Raw genomic sequence first — 18,496 nt, 5'->3', positions numbered from 1 at the left:
TTCGGAGCATGTTCGCGTCTCGGTTGATTCAGATCGGCACTTCGGAGCCTATTCGCGACTCGGTTGATTCAGATCGGCACTTCGGAGCCTGTTCGCGACTCGGTTGATTCAGATCGGCACTTCGGAGCATGTTCGCGACTCGGTTGATTCAGATCGGCACTTCGGAGCCTGTACGCGACTCGGTTGATTCAGATCGGCACTTCGGAGCCTGTTTGTGATTTTTTTAAATTGAGATCTGGACATCGGAGCAGGAAGTTTTTGTCAAACAGTTCATTGGTGATAAATGAATATTTGGACCTGAGGCTTTTTTTTTTACTTGTCGATTTGATTTTTAAATGATTTCAATGACTTTTGAAAGTAAAGCCTTCTTGTACCTCAGTTGCATGTGTTGTGTTTTATTAATTGTGGATGGATTTATCAACTGAGGAATAAAGTTGAATAGAAATTATCATGAACTCTTAAAGATGATGATGAAAAGAAAAGGTAATATTGCATATAAAAGTATATCTAAGTATGAACTAACTTGCGCAATACAGTAAATATTCTTACTCAGTGAAAAAATGTTTGGCTCAGTTTACAGAAAAGTGTACGTCACACAACCTTTCATTATGATGCAACATTGTTTCCTCTTAAGGTGAGTATTTAACATCTTTATTATTGTGGGGATTAGTGTGTAAGTGCCACACACACACACACACTCTATTTTAATACACATTAAAATCTTTTTTATTTCTGTGATTTTCCAACACAGTCTCACTCTCTACTCGTCAAATGTCTGACGCATGGTCAAGTGATCTGGCGTCACTTTTTTGACGCACTGGGTATACCTTTGGCGTTATTTTTCAACGTGCAGGTTAGTCCGATAGACTTCTATAGAACTCAGCAGCGTTTAAATTTGACGTCTTGGTTCAGCACACCGCAACTACACTGAATAAATAAAAATAAATAATAGGCTACAAAAAAAATTATATATGACAGAGATCGTTTTTATCTGGCCCTCCAACTTGTTTTTAAGGGTTTAAATATTCTCGCAATCTGATATCAAAGTGATCTCTGTGCCAAAGCTTAGCGCGTTCATCAGTGGTGAGTTTAACAACACTCAACTGCAGGTAAAACAGCACTCAGCGGTGAGTTTGACCAAAGCAACGCTCAACTGCAGGGAAAACGACATAAAAGGTGAGTTTAACAACGCTCCAAGGCGCGTGCAAGTAAGCAGTTTAACCGTTTTCTTACACACCATTTTTTTTTTTTTTTTTTTTTTTTTTTATTAAAACAGTTAGAACAAAACAATAATTTTCAAATAACAAAAAATAGAGACAGAGAACATTACAACAACATAATACAAAAAAAAAAAAAAAAAAAAAAAAAGTGTTTAAATTAAATAAATAAATAACATTACCAAAAACAAAGAAGGATACAGAAAGAGGGCATTACTCACATGAAAGAAAATCTAAACATTTAACAAGGCAAAGAGTCCATAAGTCGTGCATATTTTACAAGTTCTGATCGCTTTTTGGTTAAGAGATGATGAGATTGTATTTAAATAATGTTTTATCTCATGCAAAAATACCAAATGAATTGGTTTACAGTTTGAGAATTTACATTTATGAATATAAAATCTGCACAGGAAAATAATTAGATTTATTATAAAGCAGGCATTAGAATCAGTTTCAAAAAATCCAAATATAACAATTTGGGGATTCATACAAACATTTTGTAAGATATTTCTTGAGATAAACCAACTAACATCTTTCCAAAGTTTCTGAGTGTAACTGCACGACCAAAACAAGTGAAGAAGAGTTTCAGTGTCATTCTGACAGAAAGAGCAATTAGTTTCAAAATCAGATCTGAATTTTTTCTGAAGGAAATTTTTGACTGGGTAAATATTATGAACTAATTTAAAAGATATTTCTTTTACTTTATTTGTCAGGAAAAATTTATGCTGTATGGACCATATATTTTTCCAGTTTAAATTATCAAAAAGCCTATTCCAATATGAGATTGCGGGAGGGGCAGAGATAATGTTTTCAAGGAATAAAACTCTTACTTTATAATTTCTTCCTTTTTTTTCAGTGAAACACATTTTGCCAATCGGTGTATTTACAAGCTCAGGATAAGACAATGAACCCAAAGAGAGAGTATTGTTTTTAAAAAGCATGAGTAACCCAGAAGGAATAGCATCCATTACTGTGGCAAATTCTTTGGGAGTTACCGGTATATTATATTCTGAAAGAAACTCTGCATACCTAAAAAGCAGACCTTCGTTATTAAAGAGCTGTCTAATATGATATATTCCATTATTGAACCAGTTATTATAGAACAAAGATTTATTCTTAAACAAAATATACCTATTGTTCCATATATAACATCGGTGAGGAGAAAAGTTATGTTTGTAGATGAGATTCCACGCCAGAAGGACTTGTTGGTGAAAGTTAGATAGCTTGACAGGGAGTTTATGAATATCATAATTACACATTAAAGCAAATTTTGCACCACCAAGTTGTGAGAAAGCATGCTGAGGGAAAACATTCCAAATGGAGGTGGGATTTTTAAGGAATCGATTAAGCCAATTTATTTTTATTATGTTATTTAGTGAACTAAAATCAATGAAGTTTAAGCCACCCTTTTGTTGAGTATTTAGTATCACTGACTTTTTCAAATAGTGTGGTTTATTTTTCCATAAAAATTTAACTAAGATTCCATCGATAAGTTTACAAGTGTTCTTATCAATGAACAGTGACTGAGCAGCATAAGAAAGGCGAGATAGACCCTCCGCTTTGACAAGCAATCCTCTGCCTTTCAAAGAAAGGTCTCTCTGCAGCCAGCAGTTAAATCGTTTCATTGTATTTAGAACAATTGGGTCCAAATTAGCAGAACATCTAGAATGATCTTTGGTTATTTTTATACCCAAGTATGTAACACAGTTTTTAATTGCAATACCATCAATTGAAGAGATCATACTGTCTTTTAACGGAAGTAATTCACATTTATTAATATTGAGACGTAGGCCAGAGGCTTTGGAGAAGAGATGAAGAGTACATAAGGCTGCAGGTATTTGCTTAGAGTCTTCTAAGAACAGAACAGTATCATCCGCTAATTGATTAATAATTAACTCTGTATTGCCAATACTGATGCCTTTTAGATGGCTTGCTTTGATGTGGGAACTAAGAAATTGTGTAGCAATTAAAAAAAGATAAGGAGATACTGGACATCCTTGTCTAACTCCACGGTTCAAGAAGAACCTGGGAGAGGTACTGTTACTTAACTTAATGGAGCTGCTACTGTTCATATACAGCATTTTGACCATATTACAGAAGGAGTCACCGAAACCAATTCTATTTAGTGCTTGAAACAAAAATCCATGCTCTAATGTGTCAAATGCTTTGTAGTAGTCTAAAAATAAAATAAAGCTTTCTTTTGGGACTAAATATGAATAGTCCAGTAGATCTAAAATTAAGCGTATGTTGTTTGAAATATGTCTGTTTGGCAGAAATCCTGACTGTGTTTCATCAATAATAGAATTTAGGACACATTTTAATCTTTTGGCCAGAACTAGAGCTATTATTTTGTAGTCGTTATTTAATAAAGTAATTGGGCGCCAATTATCAATAAAAAGGGGATCTTTATTTGGCTTTGGAATTAGAGTTATTATTCCTTGACATAGGGTTGGAGGAAGAAATGTTTTCTCTATGCTTTCTCTAAAAACCTGTAATAGAAATGGTGTTATTTTTTTACTAAATAATTTATAGAATTCTGAGGTGAGCCCATCAGTGCCAGGAGATTTTCCATTTTTTAATGAATTAATTGCTTCTGCAATCTCATTTGTGGTAATAGGAGCATCACAAAAATCTTTATCTACCATATTTAATTGTTGTATATTCTGAAGAGACTCGAAGAAATCAGTTGCATCTTGACGGCAAAATTTAGATGTATATAAATCCGTGTAAAATTTAGAACAGAATTTTCCAATTACTTTTTGATCTTCATTTAAAACTCCATCAATCATGAGTTTCCTTATTGTATTTGTTTTAGCTTGTTGTTTTTCTAAACGAAAAAAATAAGCAGAGCTTTGCTCGCCTTCCTCTAGCCACTTTCTGCGTGATCGGACGTAAGCTCCTTCAGCTTTATATTTGTATATTTTATCTAATTGTTGTTGCTGTTCGGCAAGTTCAGCTTTATCAAAATCAGTCATATCTTCCACATTTTTGGCCAAAAGACTAGCAATTTTACAGATAACACTACTCTCATTAGACTTCCTCTTTTTAGCCAAGTCACTACTGAATTTTCGAAAATATTTACCAATTTCATATTTAGCTAACTCCCAATTACTGCAGTAGTTATCTTCTTCATTTGCTTTGTTCCAAAAATTTGTAATAATGTCATCAATTTTAATTCTAACTTCATTATAGGTAAGAATTGAGTTATTGAGCTTCCAATAAGAGGGAGTACTATATGAATTAACATTAGATGAAATGGGGATGCGAATAGAAATGCTTTTATGGTCAGATAAAGGTGAAGGAATAATATCAGTTGAAATATTATTCAGCTCTTTAGAAGCAAGCCATAGATCAATGCGAGATTGGCACGAAAAAGATGTATTATTCCATGTGAATACTTTTAAAGATGGATGAGTTTCCCTCCAGCTATCAACCAAAGAAAATCTTTGCATGAACATCTTTAAGTAGGAATTAGAATTATTAGATCTTGGGGGCCATCTATCAATATTATTATCCAGAACCACATTAAAGTCTCCTCCAAAAACCAAATAAGAGTTGGGGTAATTATTTAACAATGAAAGTATACGTTCTTCCATTCTATAAAGGAAATCTTCATTTTCTTTTTGTTGATTAGGTCCATAAAGATTGGTAATAATAAACATTATGTCTGAGACTTCAAGTAGGAGGCAAATATACCGACCACCTGGATCACAGTCAGAAAACAGAATTTTCCCCTTATAGCGATGGAGTAAGATACAGACCCCAGCTGAACTTGATGTTCCATGGGACATCCACAGGTCCAATCCCCATTGTGATCTCCAAAATTTAAAGTCATCTTTGACTGAATGACATTCTTGTAAAAAATAAAAATCTGAATTAAACTGTTTAAGGTATAGAAATATAGCTTTACGTTTAGTAGAATCTCTTAGCCCTCTAACATTAAGTGAGTGAATAGAAAGAACCATAAAGGAAAAAAGGAAATAAAAAAATTAAAATAATAAGCTAATACAAATAACTCGTTGAGATCGGACTAAAGAAATGTGCATAAAAACGAGCACAGCAAACAACAGTAAAAACTATATACTGATGTAGTGCAGTAGCCTGCCAAATACGTGTAAAGAGTATTATCTTTAAGACGGTAAGAACCCATAACAAACGTGTATCAAATAAACAAATAGCATTCAAGCGCCTGGTTTTCTATTAAGCTAAACTCAGTGCCACTTTAATAAAGTGCAACGTTAAACATTATTATCAAGTATTTAACTTGAGAACATTCACGTGGAAATGCACTCCAGCTTATTAACCTAGAACTCCAGAATCGGCAAAAGTGCATCTCGAAAGAGTGACGCAAATAAGCAATCAGAGGGGACACTCAGGTTGGTGGAAAAATTTCAGTGCCATCCACAAATGCTCTTCCTCCAACAAAGTATGCCCGCTTGTTGTCCCGACGTGCTTTGTCCACAAGAGGCCACAGTTTGTTCCTCTTTTCTCTATCTGTTGGGGAAAGATCCTCAGACAACTTTAAGTTGTTATTCCTGAGAAAAGGAGAGTCTTTCGCTGCCCGCCAAATGGCATCACGGTAAAAGCGCGAGGTAAACTGAAAGATGATCCCTCTAGGTTTGTCGCTGCTCGTTTGCTTACGCCCAAGTCGATGTACAGTGTCAACGGTATAAGGAAGTTTATCCTTTGCTTCTGGTAAGAGCTGCTGACAGACCTGGATAACCCTCTCCCGAACATCCTCCCTCTCCTTTTCAGGGATCCCGTAGATTCTCAGATTCCAACGCCGTGTGTATCCTTCGAGATGGGATAAACGTTGTTCATGCTCAGATGATTTCGCCTCGACTTTCTTCACTTTTGTCTCCATCAGACCGAGCTGGCTTTTGACATCATTAACTTCGGCACATACAAACTCAACAGCTGTCTTTACGTCGGCTATCTGTTTGGTGTTTTCGTTAACAGTCTCTTTCATACTCGCGATCGCTCGAGCATTTTCCGCCACCATACGTTCCAGGCCATCAGATCGATTGTTAATTAGAATCGAGAGATCTTTGAGTTGTGAAAGGATATTAGCAGCATCGATGCTCTCTATCTTTCGCTGTTTAATAACAGGAGACTTACATGGCGTTTCGGGGAGAGGAGGGATAACTACCTCAGGAGGCATAATATCTGCACAATCCATTTCTGACTCGAGGTAATCATGCAGATTGTCACTCAAAAGTTTGTTCGAAACTTGCTGTTTTGTCGACGCAGCTTTAGCAGAATTGGCATTGGCTTGACACACGTTCTTGTTTTTTCTTTTTTCAGATTTTCCCATTTTCAATCATTATAGTCGTAATGGAAGCCTTTTATGCTTCAAAAGAAAGATTAATATTTTTTCTTACCGCACTACAAATCAAGCTATTCGTTTGAGTTTGCGGAGCTCTTTAAAGCGTGTATGGTCAGAGCGCCATCTTGGCAGAACCTCCTTTTCTTACACACCATTCTCGCTTATCGCTTATTCATAGTTCATCATCTCTATGAAATCACGTTCAAGAAGTCTCATTCAGCACACATCGCGATACTTGCCATCAGTTTCCATGTGCCACAGGGTCGGTGAGTAGATATAATTACGCTCTTTTAATGCCTGTTATAAAATTTATTCTGTCTTTATTAATCAGATTAGCGCCATATTGTTTACTCGCTGTATTATATCAGTCATCCGAGGCTGTCTTTGAGTTTCATTGCGTTTAACTAAATGAACACACCTGCTAACTAGTGTGATTAAACCCTGTCGGTCACGTGACGTGCCATAGACTTTCAATATATTCATTTCATGTCAAAGATGTACATTTGTAGTAAAATCATGGTAACCACGGCATGTACAATAGCAACAAATTAAGTTTGAAGTTAAAACTCAGGAACGGGACATTTACCATGTTTTTACCTCAGTAACTGTAGTTCTACTATGGTATATTAATAATCAATACAACAATAAAATAATCATCAAACTAACTTTGGTTGTACAACTGTAATGGTCGTTTTTGATGTGCTTTTATATTACAGATATCACACATTTACTGTATCATGCTTTTGATACCTTTTTATGTAAATCCAAAAAAAGTAAATAAATAAAAGGAAACATTTTTCCCTTCCTGCAGTTCATTCATATCAGTTTATATTTTAAATATTTTGCTCACAAAACATTATTAAAATTATGTTTATAATTCTATTTTATTCTACCCCTCCCCCTTTCTTATTTTTATTATTATGTATTTTTTTTTTAGCTGAAAAGATGTAAAGGAAGCAGTCATCCCTGTGGTGTTTGTGGAGAGGTTTTCCTTCAGAAATGGAGAAGACTGAAAGCTGCGGAGGCAGACATTTGCAGCAGTAAGTCTGTGTTGGTTTTACCTTTTTATCAAACTGCTGTTATAAATTGCACAGCATTTGTTGTTTCTTAAACTTTTGCACTGTCCAAATACCCACACTTACCATCTTTGCACTTGACCACTTGATTACTTATTTGAAGTCTTTCCTGTATTTGGCCTAGTGTTCGAGTGAGCATGGTGACCACAAGTGTGTGTCGAACTTTTCATGACCTGATGACAGTGGTTCCCGTTCCTGATCCTGGAGAACCCCAGCACTGCACGGTTTTGGCGTCTCTCTTATCTCACAAACACACTTTTGAGGTCTTGGAGTCTTCACTGATGAGCTGATGAGTTGAATCAGGTGTGTTTGATCAGGGAGACATCTCAAATGTGCAGTGTTGGGCTTCTCCAGGACCAGGATTGGGAGCCACTGCCTTATGGGACACACTTAAGTGTTTACAGAGATTTTTAGTTTGATCATTCAACTTTGCATTTTAAAATAAATTAATTGAAAAATTATTTTCAATATCTAATTATTATTATTATTATTATTATTATTATTATTATTATTATTATTATTATTAATATTTTACATACATTGTAAAGGTTTCCGTGACCCCTTGTGAGATCTCGACAAAAGGTCTCACAATTTATTCCAAAAATTGATGCATGATGGGATACACTAAGCCTGGTATAGAGCTCCGGAGCGGTATTGGAGATAATGTGGGTTTAGTGTTCATTAAGGGCACTGCGCTTTGGCATTATTAAGACTTGCGCACTACTGATAACAGTCCTGTTAGCTTGTAATATTTTTTTTTTATATATATATGAATATAGCTGTATAATTACACACACACATACGCACAGTAATGTATAAGATGCATGTAATGTAGTAATATTTTTCTTTCTTTCTGTCTTACAGGATTGTTTGCAGATAATGCTGTTCAAGCTCAACAGCTCTTTTAAGAGCCAACCCTCACAAACCTTCCTAAAAACTAAAAGAGCTGTTACTGAGTCTCAGCGAATCTTGCCATGATCAGCTCTTCCCAGGTACATTTGTTTAAAATATTTTTGAATCAACATTTACTCATCAAATGCTCTTGTCTGAATCTTATTTTAAATTAACTTAATTATATGTTTAATGAGCAATGTTAATTGCACACAGAGTAAGATTATCTTGTTTTTCCGAAGAGAAGGAAGACCAAGGAAATGATTTGCTCATGAGGAATGAAGACGGCCATCTTGAGCCCAAACAAAGACAGAAGTCCTCTGGTATGTGTGTGTTGAAGCAATGCTGTGCAATGCTGTGTTATGTGTTACAGCACTTTATGATTTTATCTCACAGGACTGTTCATCTCAGCCGTAATTTATTCTTTCTATGTTTTTATTCTTAATAAAAAAAAAAATTATATACAGCTATTACAATTAAATCATGTAGGCAAAGTGTGACTGGAATATTTTTAAACTTTAAGTAAAAAAACAAAAAAAAAAAACACCAACTGTTTGTCTTAAATAAAAGAATACAAGTTTTATGTAAGTGGTTTACATTATTTCATTGTTTCATAAATGTTGTATTATAAATTGTGGATTGATAGTTGATTGGTTTGAAGCCAGGCCTTACACTAAAACACATTTGTGAGAGAAGTCAGGAACTTTGAAGATAAATTAGAGAGGGAAAAAAGACACATTTACTGCAACAATAGATTAATTATAGAGGCAAAAAATTCTGTCACATGCTAAGGGGTGTCTCATGAGCAAGTCCTTTGCCTTAATTCTTGCAGAATGAAATTTTTATTGCAGTATTTTAATTTGTACAGATGATCTCATCAGCCAAATGGGGGGTTTTGACCAAGTGATGCTCTTGAAAGGACTGAAAGAAGAGGATGTGGTAAATTGTCTTCAGAGAAAAACCTTCTCTAAAGGTCTTAAAACAGCTTGAAGAATGGTAAGTGTACAGTACTACAAGGGTAATAGTTGCTCACACTGCTAAAATCACACAGAACATAAGCTGAGCTCTCTGTCCATTAAACAACTTCATCTGGATTGTTTGTTTCACTTTGACCAGGTCTGGGATCTTAGGACTGAGAGATCCTCTGGCTGAGAGAAGCTACACCACATCAGTGCTGGATATCAACCACAAACAGTTTCCAGACACGAGAGAAGAAGAACACGATGGGGAGATGAAACCAGTTTAGATGTGATGATGGGAATCATTATTTTCTGGAACAGTATCACATGTCTCATAAGTATCACATGATCTGATTGTTGACAGTTGACTGAATGGATTCTTTTTACTTTTAAGGACATTTCATCACTCATCTGTGTGAACTGATTAATTTATGATATTAATGAATTTTTGATCCTTTATTATTTTCCTTGAATTGTGTTTGTCTTGAAGCTACTTTATCAACTTCATAGTCTATGCTTCAATAAAATTAATATGGTGAATATTGTGTGTTGAAAATTCTTGGTAAATTCATAATTTTACTAGATACTGTAGGCTACTATGGGTTTATTCTACACTTGAAAAACTACATATTAATTACCAGGATTATTTTTTGCTTAAACATTAATGACATCTGGAACAACAATACACCAGAAAGTTATTATTGTATATATTTAATCACAAATATGCCTATATATCTATATAAAGGGATTTACTAGATGAATTATTTTGAAAAGCCATTTACTTTATAGTTACAAACACTTGAGGGATAACAGAGAATGTAGCAGGAATGATCAACATGGATCTTGTACTGCATTAAATCCAAGAGCACGCACATTACTGATGTTCAGCATCTGAGGACCCAGATAAGGGGATGAGGAGGACATTTTTACACTGATTGTTGCTAATTAGTTAATATATATAGTATTCTGAGTACTCCATGAATTATTCCTTGTGGAAAAGTGAAGTATCACAATGTGTATAAATTGTCCTTGATTACTGCTTAACAGTGGGGAATAGATAATGGCATGTTGTTGCAGGTTCATCCATTATATTTATTACTGTTAACTTCAAAAATAAAATAAATAATCTATAATTTTTATTATTAAATCATTTCTTTCTAATTTTGCCATGTTTCATCAGATGGCCTCACCATGTCCTGTCAAAAGCTTTACTGCTCATGACATAAGAATAAGAAAAGGTTAGTCTATGAAAACTGTCAGATATAAATGTGACTCAGCTCAGTTTGTTGTCCATTATGAGGAGAATACATACATGTAGGTTTTACTGCCCTTCTACCCCAAGGGGCCCAGTAGCACCCCCCGGAAGAGCCAAAAACTGTACATTTGAAATGGCTGTAAATCAGAGTCCAATTAATGAATCAAAGAGAAAACCAGAAGAATTTTTACTTATGCTATGCTGATAAAATAATGTCGGGCACAGTTTTCAGAAATAAATGGAAATGTTTCATAAAGCCATTTTAAATATTGCTCCCTCTAAAATACCAAATTTCACTCTGTCTTTCAATTATATCATAGAGGTTTACACAATGAAACTATTCATATATCCAGTTTTCCATTAAATATATTATTTATTTCATTTCGTCAATAAAACGATTTAAACTACATTACCCACAAGCCTCCGTCGTTCTATATATGGAAAGGCGAAACTAGGGGCTGTTTTTTTGTAGTTCATCAAAGTTATGATTAGGGTTAGGGTTAGGATCTCGCTAAAGAGGTAATTTTCCTCAACATAGCAACCCTTAATTGTTGACTTAATATATTACTAATGTGATAATAGTAGCAAAACGTTCTTCTGTAACACGATGCGCTGTTTAGTATGGGTTAAAGGATAGTCCAACCACAGACAACCCTGCGATGACAAGGGACATTGACAGCCAATGATATCAAAGCTGAGCAGCGGCGTCACGCTTCCTTATCCATTTATGACCGATGACTTTCGTTTTTCGGCTGAAGGGATAGATTGGTTAACAATCAATAACATTTGCTACCTATTAGATTGTGTTTTATTAACGTCTACACCTTCCTCCAACAATAATGCAAATGCGCTAATTATTGTTTTCAGCTTGACAAAAATTGGGCAATATTGATGAGCACATGGCCAGCATTCGCAGTTCTATCGAACCGATTCCTCTCATTAAATCTTTTTTTTTTTTTTCAAAGACAGGTGCATTTTCTAATCAAATGATTAGCTTGTAACATTTAAATTGCATGTTGTTTTGTTTTAAATCTATAAAAATTATTCACTTTAGTTTTTCTGTGATTTGCCATTCTTTACCAATTGAACTCTAGCAATAAAAACAGAGTTAAAAAAACTGATTCAAAGACAAATTGCCCATATAACTGCACTGCATCCTCTGTCAATAAGTTGTTTTTGCCACTATGAAGAATAAAAATTCTAAATTTTTAGAAAAATACAGATAGTCTTTCAGAGAACACTGAAGAATTTATTTGACCAAAAAGTGATACAACACACTGTTTCAAACTCAGAAAATAAAGACCATGAAGACATGCATGTCAAGTGTGCAATATCATCTATAAACCTCCATCAGCACAGCATCAAATAAACACTGATTGTCCGAACAATGGAAGAAAGATAACGTTCAGGAAAACAAACACCTGCTACATAAAATTGCAGAAATAAAACTGACAATAACATCATTCACTTCATGACTGGAACTAGGGGATGGCTGTGCATGAATACGTCCTTTACGAAAACTCCTGATGAGAACTGATGTTTGTTTTTTTATGATAAAAGCACCAGAAGTAAAGTTTACTGTATGAAGCTTGAAAAAGAGAACACAATGCTTTATCAATATAAAAATACTATTTTCAACCATTGTTTTGATCACTGGTTCTGTATACAATATATGGGTTGCTGGAAGGTCACAATGTATTCATTATAAGCTTAGAACTAAAACAAAACTGCACTGCAAAGTCTAAACACTGATAAAGGGAGCATTTCTGTGTGTGTTGGGAAGATAAAGAGTTAAAGAGGTGAGTCCTTGTGCATGATCGAGAAGAACATCATTATCTGCGAACAATCCTGAAAGACAGAAAGGAAGGAAATATTATTACATGCTACTTTTAGACCATAAAACCAGCCTCTGTAAAGATGCTGTATAATTATATATTAAATGCATCTATTATTAAAAGCTAGTCAATAATAGCAAGCTATATTCATATGAATTATAAAAAAATATATTACATGCTTAAAGGAATGTTATCAGTAGTGTAATTGATCTGCTCACGGAAACCTTTCCAATGTATGTGAAATATTATTATTAATAATAATAATAATAATAATAATTAGATACTGAGAATAATTTGGAAGTAAAACAAAGTGTTGCATGTTTTCTTGGTGTACAGAAAAGTATATTTATTTTGTACATCATTTGCAACTGCTTTTTTTTCACTTAATTAGAAGCCCCAAAAATTTAATTGTCCTCTGTAATAGGGACTAATGAAAAGAGAATTAGAATTTATTTTAAAATGCAAAGTTGAATAATAATCAAAAAAAAAAAAAAAAAAATCTCTGTAAACACTTAAGTGTGTCCCGTAAGGCAGTGGCTCCCAATCCTGGTCCTGGAGAAGCCCAACACTGCACATTTGAGATGTCTCCCTGATCAAACACACCTGATTCAACTCATCAGCTCATCAGTGAAGACTCCAAGACCTCAAAAGTGTGTTTGTGAGATAAGAGAGACGCCAAAACCGTGCAGTGCTGGATTCTCCAGGATCAGGAACGGGAACCACTGTCATCAGGTCATGAAAAGTTCGACACACACTTGTGGTCACCATGCTCACTCGAACACTTGGCCTAAACATAGGAAATACGTCAAATAAATAATCGATTGGCCAAGTGCAAAGATGGCAAGTGTGGGTATTTGGACAGTGCAAAAGTTTAAGAAACAACAAATGCTGTGCAATTTATAACAGCAGTTTGATAAAAAGGTAAAACCAACACAGACTTACTGCTGCAAATGTCTGCCTCCGCAGCTTTCAGTCTTCTCCATTTCTGAAGGAAAACCTCTCCACAAACACCACAGGGATGACTGCTTCCTTTACATCTTTTCAACAAAAAAAAAAAAAAATACATAATAATAAAAATAAGAAAGGGGGAGGGGTAGAATAAAATAGAATTATAAACAGAATTTTAATAATGTTTTGTGAGCAAAATATTTAAAATATAAACTGATATGAATGAACTGCAGGAAGGGAAAAATGTGTCCTTTCATTCATTTACTTTTTTTGGATTTACATAAAAATGTTCAAAAGCATGGTACAGTAAATGTGTGATATCTGTAATATAAAAGCACATCAAAAACGACAATTACAGTTGTACAACCAAAGTTAGTTTGATGATTATTTTATTGTTGTATTGATTATTAATATACCATAGTAGAACTACAGTTACTGAGGTAAAAACATGGTAAATGTCCCGTTCCTGGGTTTTAACTTCAAATTTAATTTGTTGCTATTGTACATGCCGTGGTTACCATGATTTTACTACAAATTTACATCTTTGACATGAAATGAATATATTGAAAGTCTATGGCACGTCACGTGACCGACAGGGTTTAATCACACTAGTTAGCAGGTGTGTTCACTTAGTTAAACGCAATGAAACTCAAAGACAGCCTCGGATGACTGATATAATACAGCGAGTAAACAATATGGCGCTAATCTGATTAATAAAGACAGAATACATTTTATAACAGGCATTAAAAGAGCGTAATTATATCTACTCACCGACCCTGTGGCACATGGAAACTGATGGCAAGTATCGCGATGTGTGCTGAATGAGACTTCTTGAACGTGATTTCATAGAGATGATGAACTATGAATAAGCGATAAGCGAGAATGGTGTGTAAGAAAACGGTTAAACTGCTTACTTGCACGCGCCTTGGAGCGTTGTTAAACTCACCTTTTTATGCCGTTTTCCCTGCAGTTGAGTGTTGCTTTGGTCAAACTCACCGCTGAGTGCTGTTTTACCTGCAGTTGAGTGTTGTTAAACTCACCACTGATGAACGCGCTAAGCTTTGGCACAGAGATCACTTTAATATCAGATTGCGAGAATATTTAAACCTCAAAAACAAGTTGGAGGGCCAGATAAAAACGATCTCTGTCATATATATATATATATATATATTTTTTTTTTTTGTAGCCTATTATTTATTTTTATTTATTCAGTGTAGTTGCGGTGTGCTGAACCAAGACGTCAAATATAAACGCTACTGAGTTCTATAGAAGTCTATCGGACTAACCTGCACGTTGAAAAATAACGCCAAAGGTATACCCAGTGCGTCAAAAAAGTGACGCCAGATCACTTGACCATGCGTCAGACATTTGACGAGTAGAGAGTGAGACTGTGTTGCAACAGATTTTCAGCATCATTACTCCAGTCTTCGGTGTCACATGATCTTCAGAAATCATTATAATATGATGATTTATTATCAGGGTTGTGCTGCTGAAACTGTGATATTCTTTCAGGATTCTTTGATGAATGAATAGTTAAAAAGAAGAGAATTTATTTAAAAAAGAAGTCTTTCTAACAATAAATACTACAGTTATCAGTTTGTGGTCAGTACAATTTATTATTTCTTTCTTAAAAAAAATAGAACTCTTTAAGGATGTATTGTTGATTGTTTATATTCAGATCGGCACTTCGGAGCGTGTTAGCGACTAGGTTGATTCAGATCGGCACTTCGGAATATGTTCGCGACACGGTTGATTCAGATCGACACTTCGGAGCCTGTTCGCGACTCGGTTGATTCAGATCGGCACTTCGGAGCCTGTTCGCGACTCGGTTGATTCAGATCGGCACTTCGGAGCATGTTCGCGACTCCGTTGATTCAGATCGGCACTTCGGAGCCTTTTCGCGACTCGGTTGATTCAGATCGGGACTTCGGAGCCTGTTTGTGTTTTTTTTTTTAAATTCAGATCTGGACATGGAGTTTACTCATCAAAACTACATGTATTTGATCAAAAGTACAGGGAAAAAGTGAAATATTATTATGAAGTAAAACAACATTTTTCTATTTTAATTTACATTAAAATCTATTTTATTTCTGTGATTTTCAGCATCATTACTCCAGTCTTCAGTGTCACATGATCTTCAGAAATCATTCTAATATGATGATTTATTATCAGGGTTGTGCTGCTGAAACTGTGATATTCTTTCAGGATTCTTTGATGAATGGAAAATTAAAAAGAAAAGAATTTATTTAAAATTGAAGTATTTTCTAACAATAAACACTAGAGTTCAAAAGTTTGTGGTCAGTAAAATGTATTATTTCTTTCTAAAAAAAAATAGAACTCTTTTAGGATGTATTGTTGATTGTTTTGATTCAGATCGGGAATTCGGAGCATGTTCGCGACTCTGTTGATTCAGATTTGTCAACTGAGAAATAAAGTTGAACAGAAATGATCATGAACTCCTAAAGATGATGATGAAAAGAAAAGGTAATATTGCATGTCAAATTATATCCCCCTATATAAATTATATTCCTCCTCAGATGATTATTTAACATGTTGATTATTGTGAGCATTAGTGTGTAAGTGCTACACACACACACACACACACACACACTGGTCAGAGTTTGGGATCAGAATTATTTATTATGTGTTTTTTTTAACACAGAAATAAAATATATTTTAAAGGATATTAAAATAGAATCCATTATTTTATATATTTTATTTGGATAAGTTTGTATTATTACTGATTTTTGACTGTAGCATCACTACCAATAACCGTGTGTCGACAGCAGGTGGCGATGTTGATCTATAATCCCCGGCAGAGACACAAAAAATGTTTGGCTCAGTTTACAGAAAAGTGTACGTCACACAACCTTTCATTATGATGCAACATTGTTTCCTCTTAAGGTGAGTATTTAACATCTTTATTATTGTTGGGATTAGTGTGTAAGTGCCACACACACACCATTCAGAGTTTGGGATCAGAATGATTTATTTTGATGAAAAAACTGATTATTATTATTTATTTTTTTAAGGAGTTTACTCATCACAACTGCATTTATTTGATCAAAAGTACACTGAAAAAAGTCAAATATTATTATGAAGTAAAACAACATTTTTCTATTTTAATATACATTAAAATCTTTTTTATTTCTGTGATTTTCAGCATCATTACTCCAGTCTTCGGGTGTCACATGATCTTCAGAAATCATTATAATATGATGATTTATTATCAGGGTTGTGCTGCTGAAACTGTGATATTCTTTCAGGATACTTTGATGAATGAAAAGTTAAAAAGAAGAGAATTTATTTAAAAAAGAAGTCTTTCTAACAATAAATACTACAGTTATCAGTTTGTGGTCAGTACAATTTATTCTTTCTTTCTAAAAAAAAATAGAACTCTTTAAGGATGTATTGTTGATTGTTTTGATTCAGATCGGCACTTCGGAGCGTGTTAGCGACTCTGTTGATTCAGATCGGCACTTTGGAGCCTGTTCGCGACTCCGTTGATTCAGATCGGCACTTCGGAGCATGTTCGCGACTCGGTTGATTCAGATCGGCACTTTGGAGCCTGTTCGCGACTCGGTTGATTCAGATCGGCACTTTGGAGCCTGTTCGCGACTCGGTTGATTCAGACCGGCACTTCGGAGCATGTTCGCGACTCGGTTGATTCAGATCGGCACTTCGGAGCATGTTCGCGACTCGGTTGATTCAGATCGGCACTTTGAAGCCTGTTCGCGACTCCGTTCATTTAGATCGGCACTTCGGAGCATGTTCGCGACTCGGTTGATTCAGATCGGCACTTCGGAGCCTGTTCGCGACTGGGATGATTCAGATCGGCACTTCGGAGCCTGTTCGCGACTCCGTTGATTCAGATCGGCACTTCGGAGCATGTTCGCGACCCCGTTGATTCAGATCGGCACTTCGGAGCCTTTTCGCGACTCGGTTGATTCAGATCGGCACTTCGGAGCCTGTACGCGACTCGGTTGATTCAGATCAGGACTTCGGAGCCTGAACGCGACTCAGTTGATTCAGATCGGCACTTCAGAGCCTGTTCGCGACTCGGTCGATTCAGATCGGCACTTCGGAGCCTGTTCGCGACTCGGTCGATTCAGATCGGCACTTTGGAGCCTGTTAGTGACTCGGTTGATTCAGATCGGCACTTCGGAGCCTGTACGCGACTCGGTTGATTCAGATCGGCACTTCGGAGCCTGTTCGTGACTCGGTTGATTCAGATCGGCACTTCGGAGCCTGTTCGCGACTCGGTTGATTCAGATCGGCACTTTGGAGCCTGTTAGTGACTCGGTTGATTCAGATCGGCACTTCGGAGCCTGTACGCGACTCGGTTGATTCAGATCGGCACTTCGGAGCCAGTTTGTGATTTTTTTTATTTAATTGAGATCTGGACATTGGAGCAGGAAGTTTTTGTCAAACAGTTCATTGGTGATAAATGAATATTTGGACCTGAGGCTTTTTTTTTTACTTGTCGATTTGATTTTTAAATGATTTCAATGACTTTTGAAAGTAAAGCCTTCTTGTACCTCAGTTGCATGTGTTGTGTTTTATTAATTGTGGATGGATTTATCAACTGAAGAATAAAGTTGAATAGAAATTATCATGAATTCTTAAAGATGATGATGAAAAGAAAAGGTAATATTGCATATAAAAGTATATCTAAGTATGAACTAACTTGCGCAATACAGTAAATATTCTTACTCAGTGAAAAAATGTTTGGCTCAGTTTACAGAAAAGTGTACGTCACACAACCTTTCATTATGATGCAACATTGTTTCCTCTTAAGGTGAGTATTTAACATCTTTATTATTGTGGGGATTAGTGCGTAAGTGCCACACACACACACACACACACACACACACACACACACACCATTCAGAGTTTGGGATCAGAATGATTTATTTTGATGAAAAAACTGATTATTTTTTAGGAGTTTACTCATCACAACTGCATTTATTTGATCAAAAGTACACTGTA

The 18,496-nt window shown here is 35.4% G+C and overlaps 2 long non-coding RNA genes across 2 annotated transcripts; one reads left to right on the top strand and one right to left on the bottom strand.

The window, feature by feature from the left end:
- The first annotated feature begins 741 nt into the window (after positions 1–741).
- LOC127944928 (uncharacterized) lies at positions 742–10,245 on the top strand. The gene is made up of 7 exons (XR_008150479.1): positions 742–1,176; positions 6,722–6,809; positions 7,481–7,583; positions 8,484–8,611; positions 8,753–8,833; positions 9,379–9,506; positions 9,627–10,245. It is a non-coding gene; the product is annotated as an uncharacterized LOC127944928 (long non-coding RNA).
- Positions 10,246–11,952: 1,707 nt separating this feature from the next.
- On the bottom strand, positions 11,953–14,915 carry LOC127944927 (uncharacterized). Its single transcript, XR_008150478.1, has 3 exons — positions 14,279–14,915; positions 13,502–13,596; positions 11,953–12,572 (listed from the first exon to the last, which is right to left on the bottom strand). It is a non-coding gene; the product is annotated as an uncharacterized LOC127944927 (long non-coding RNA).
- Between the last annotated feature and the right edge of the window lie 3,581 nt (positions 14,916–18,496).

The sequence above is a fragment of the Carassius gibelio genome, chromosome A23 (genome assembly GCF_023724105.1).
Source record: "Carassius gibelio isolate Cgi1373 ecotype wild population from Czech Republic chromosome A23, carGib1.2-hapl.c, whole genome shotgun sequence".
NCBI lineage: Eukaryota > Metazoa > Chordata > Actinopteri > Cypriniformes > Cyprinidae > Carassius > Carassius gibelio.
Note: the sequence above shows the minus strand (reverse complement) of the source record. Positions and strands in the feature narration are given on the sequence as shown.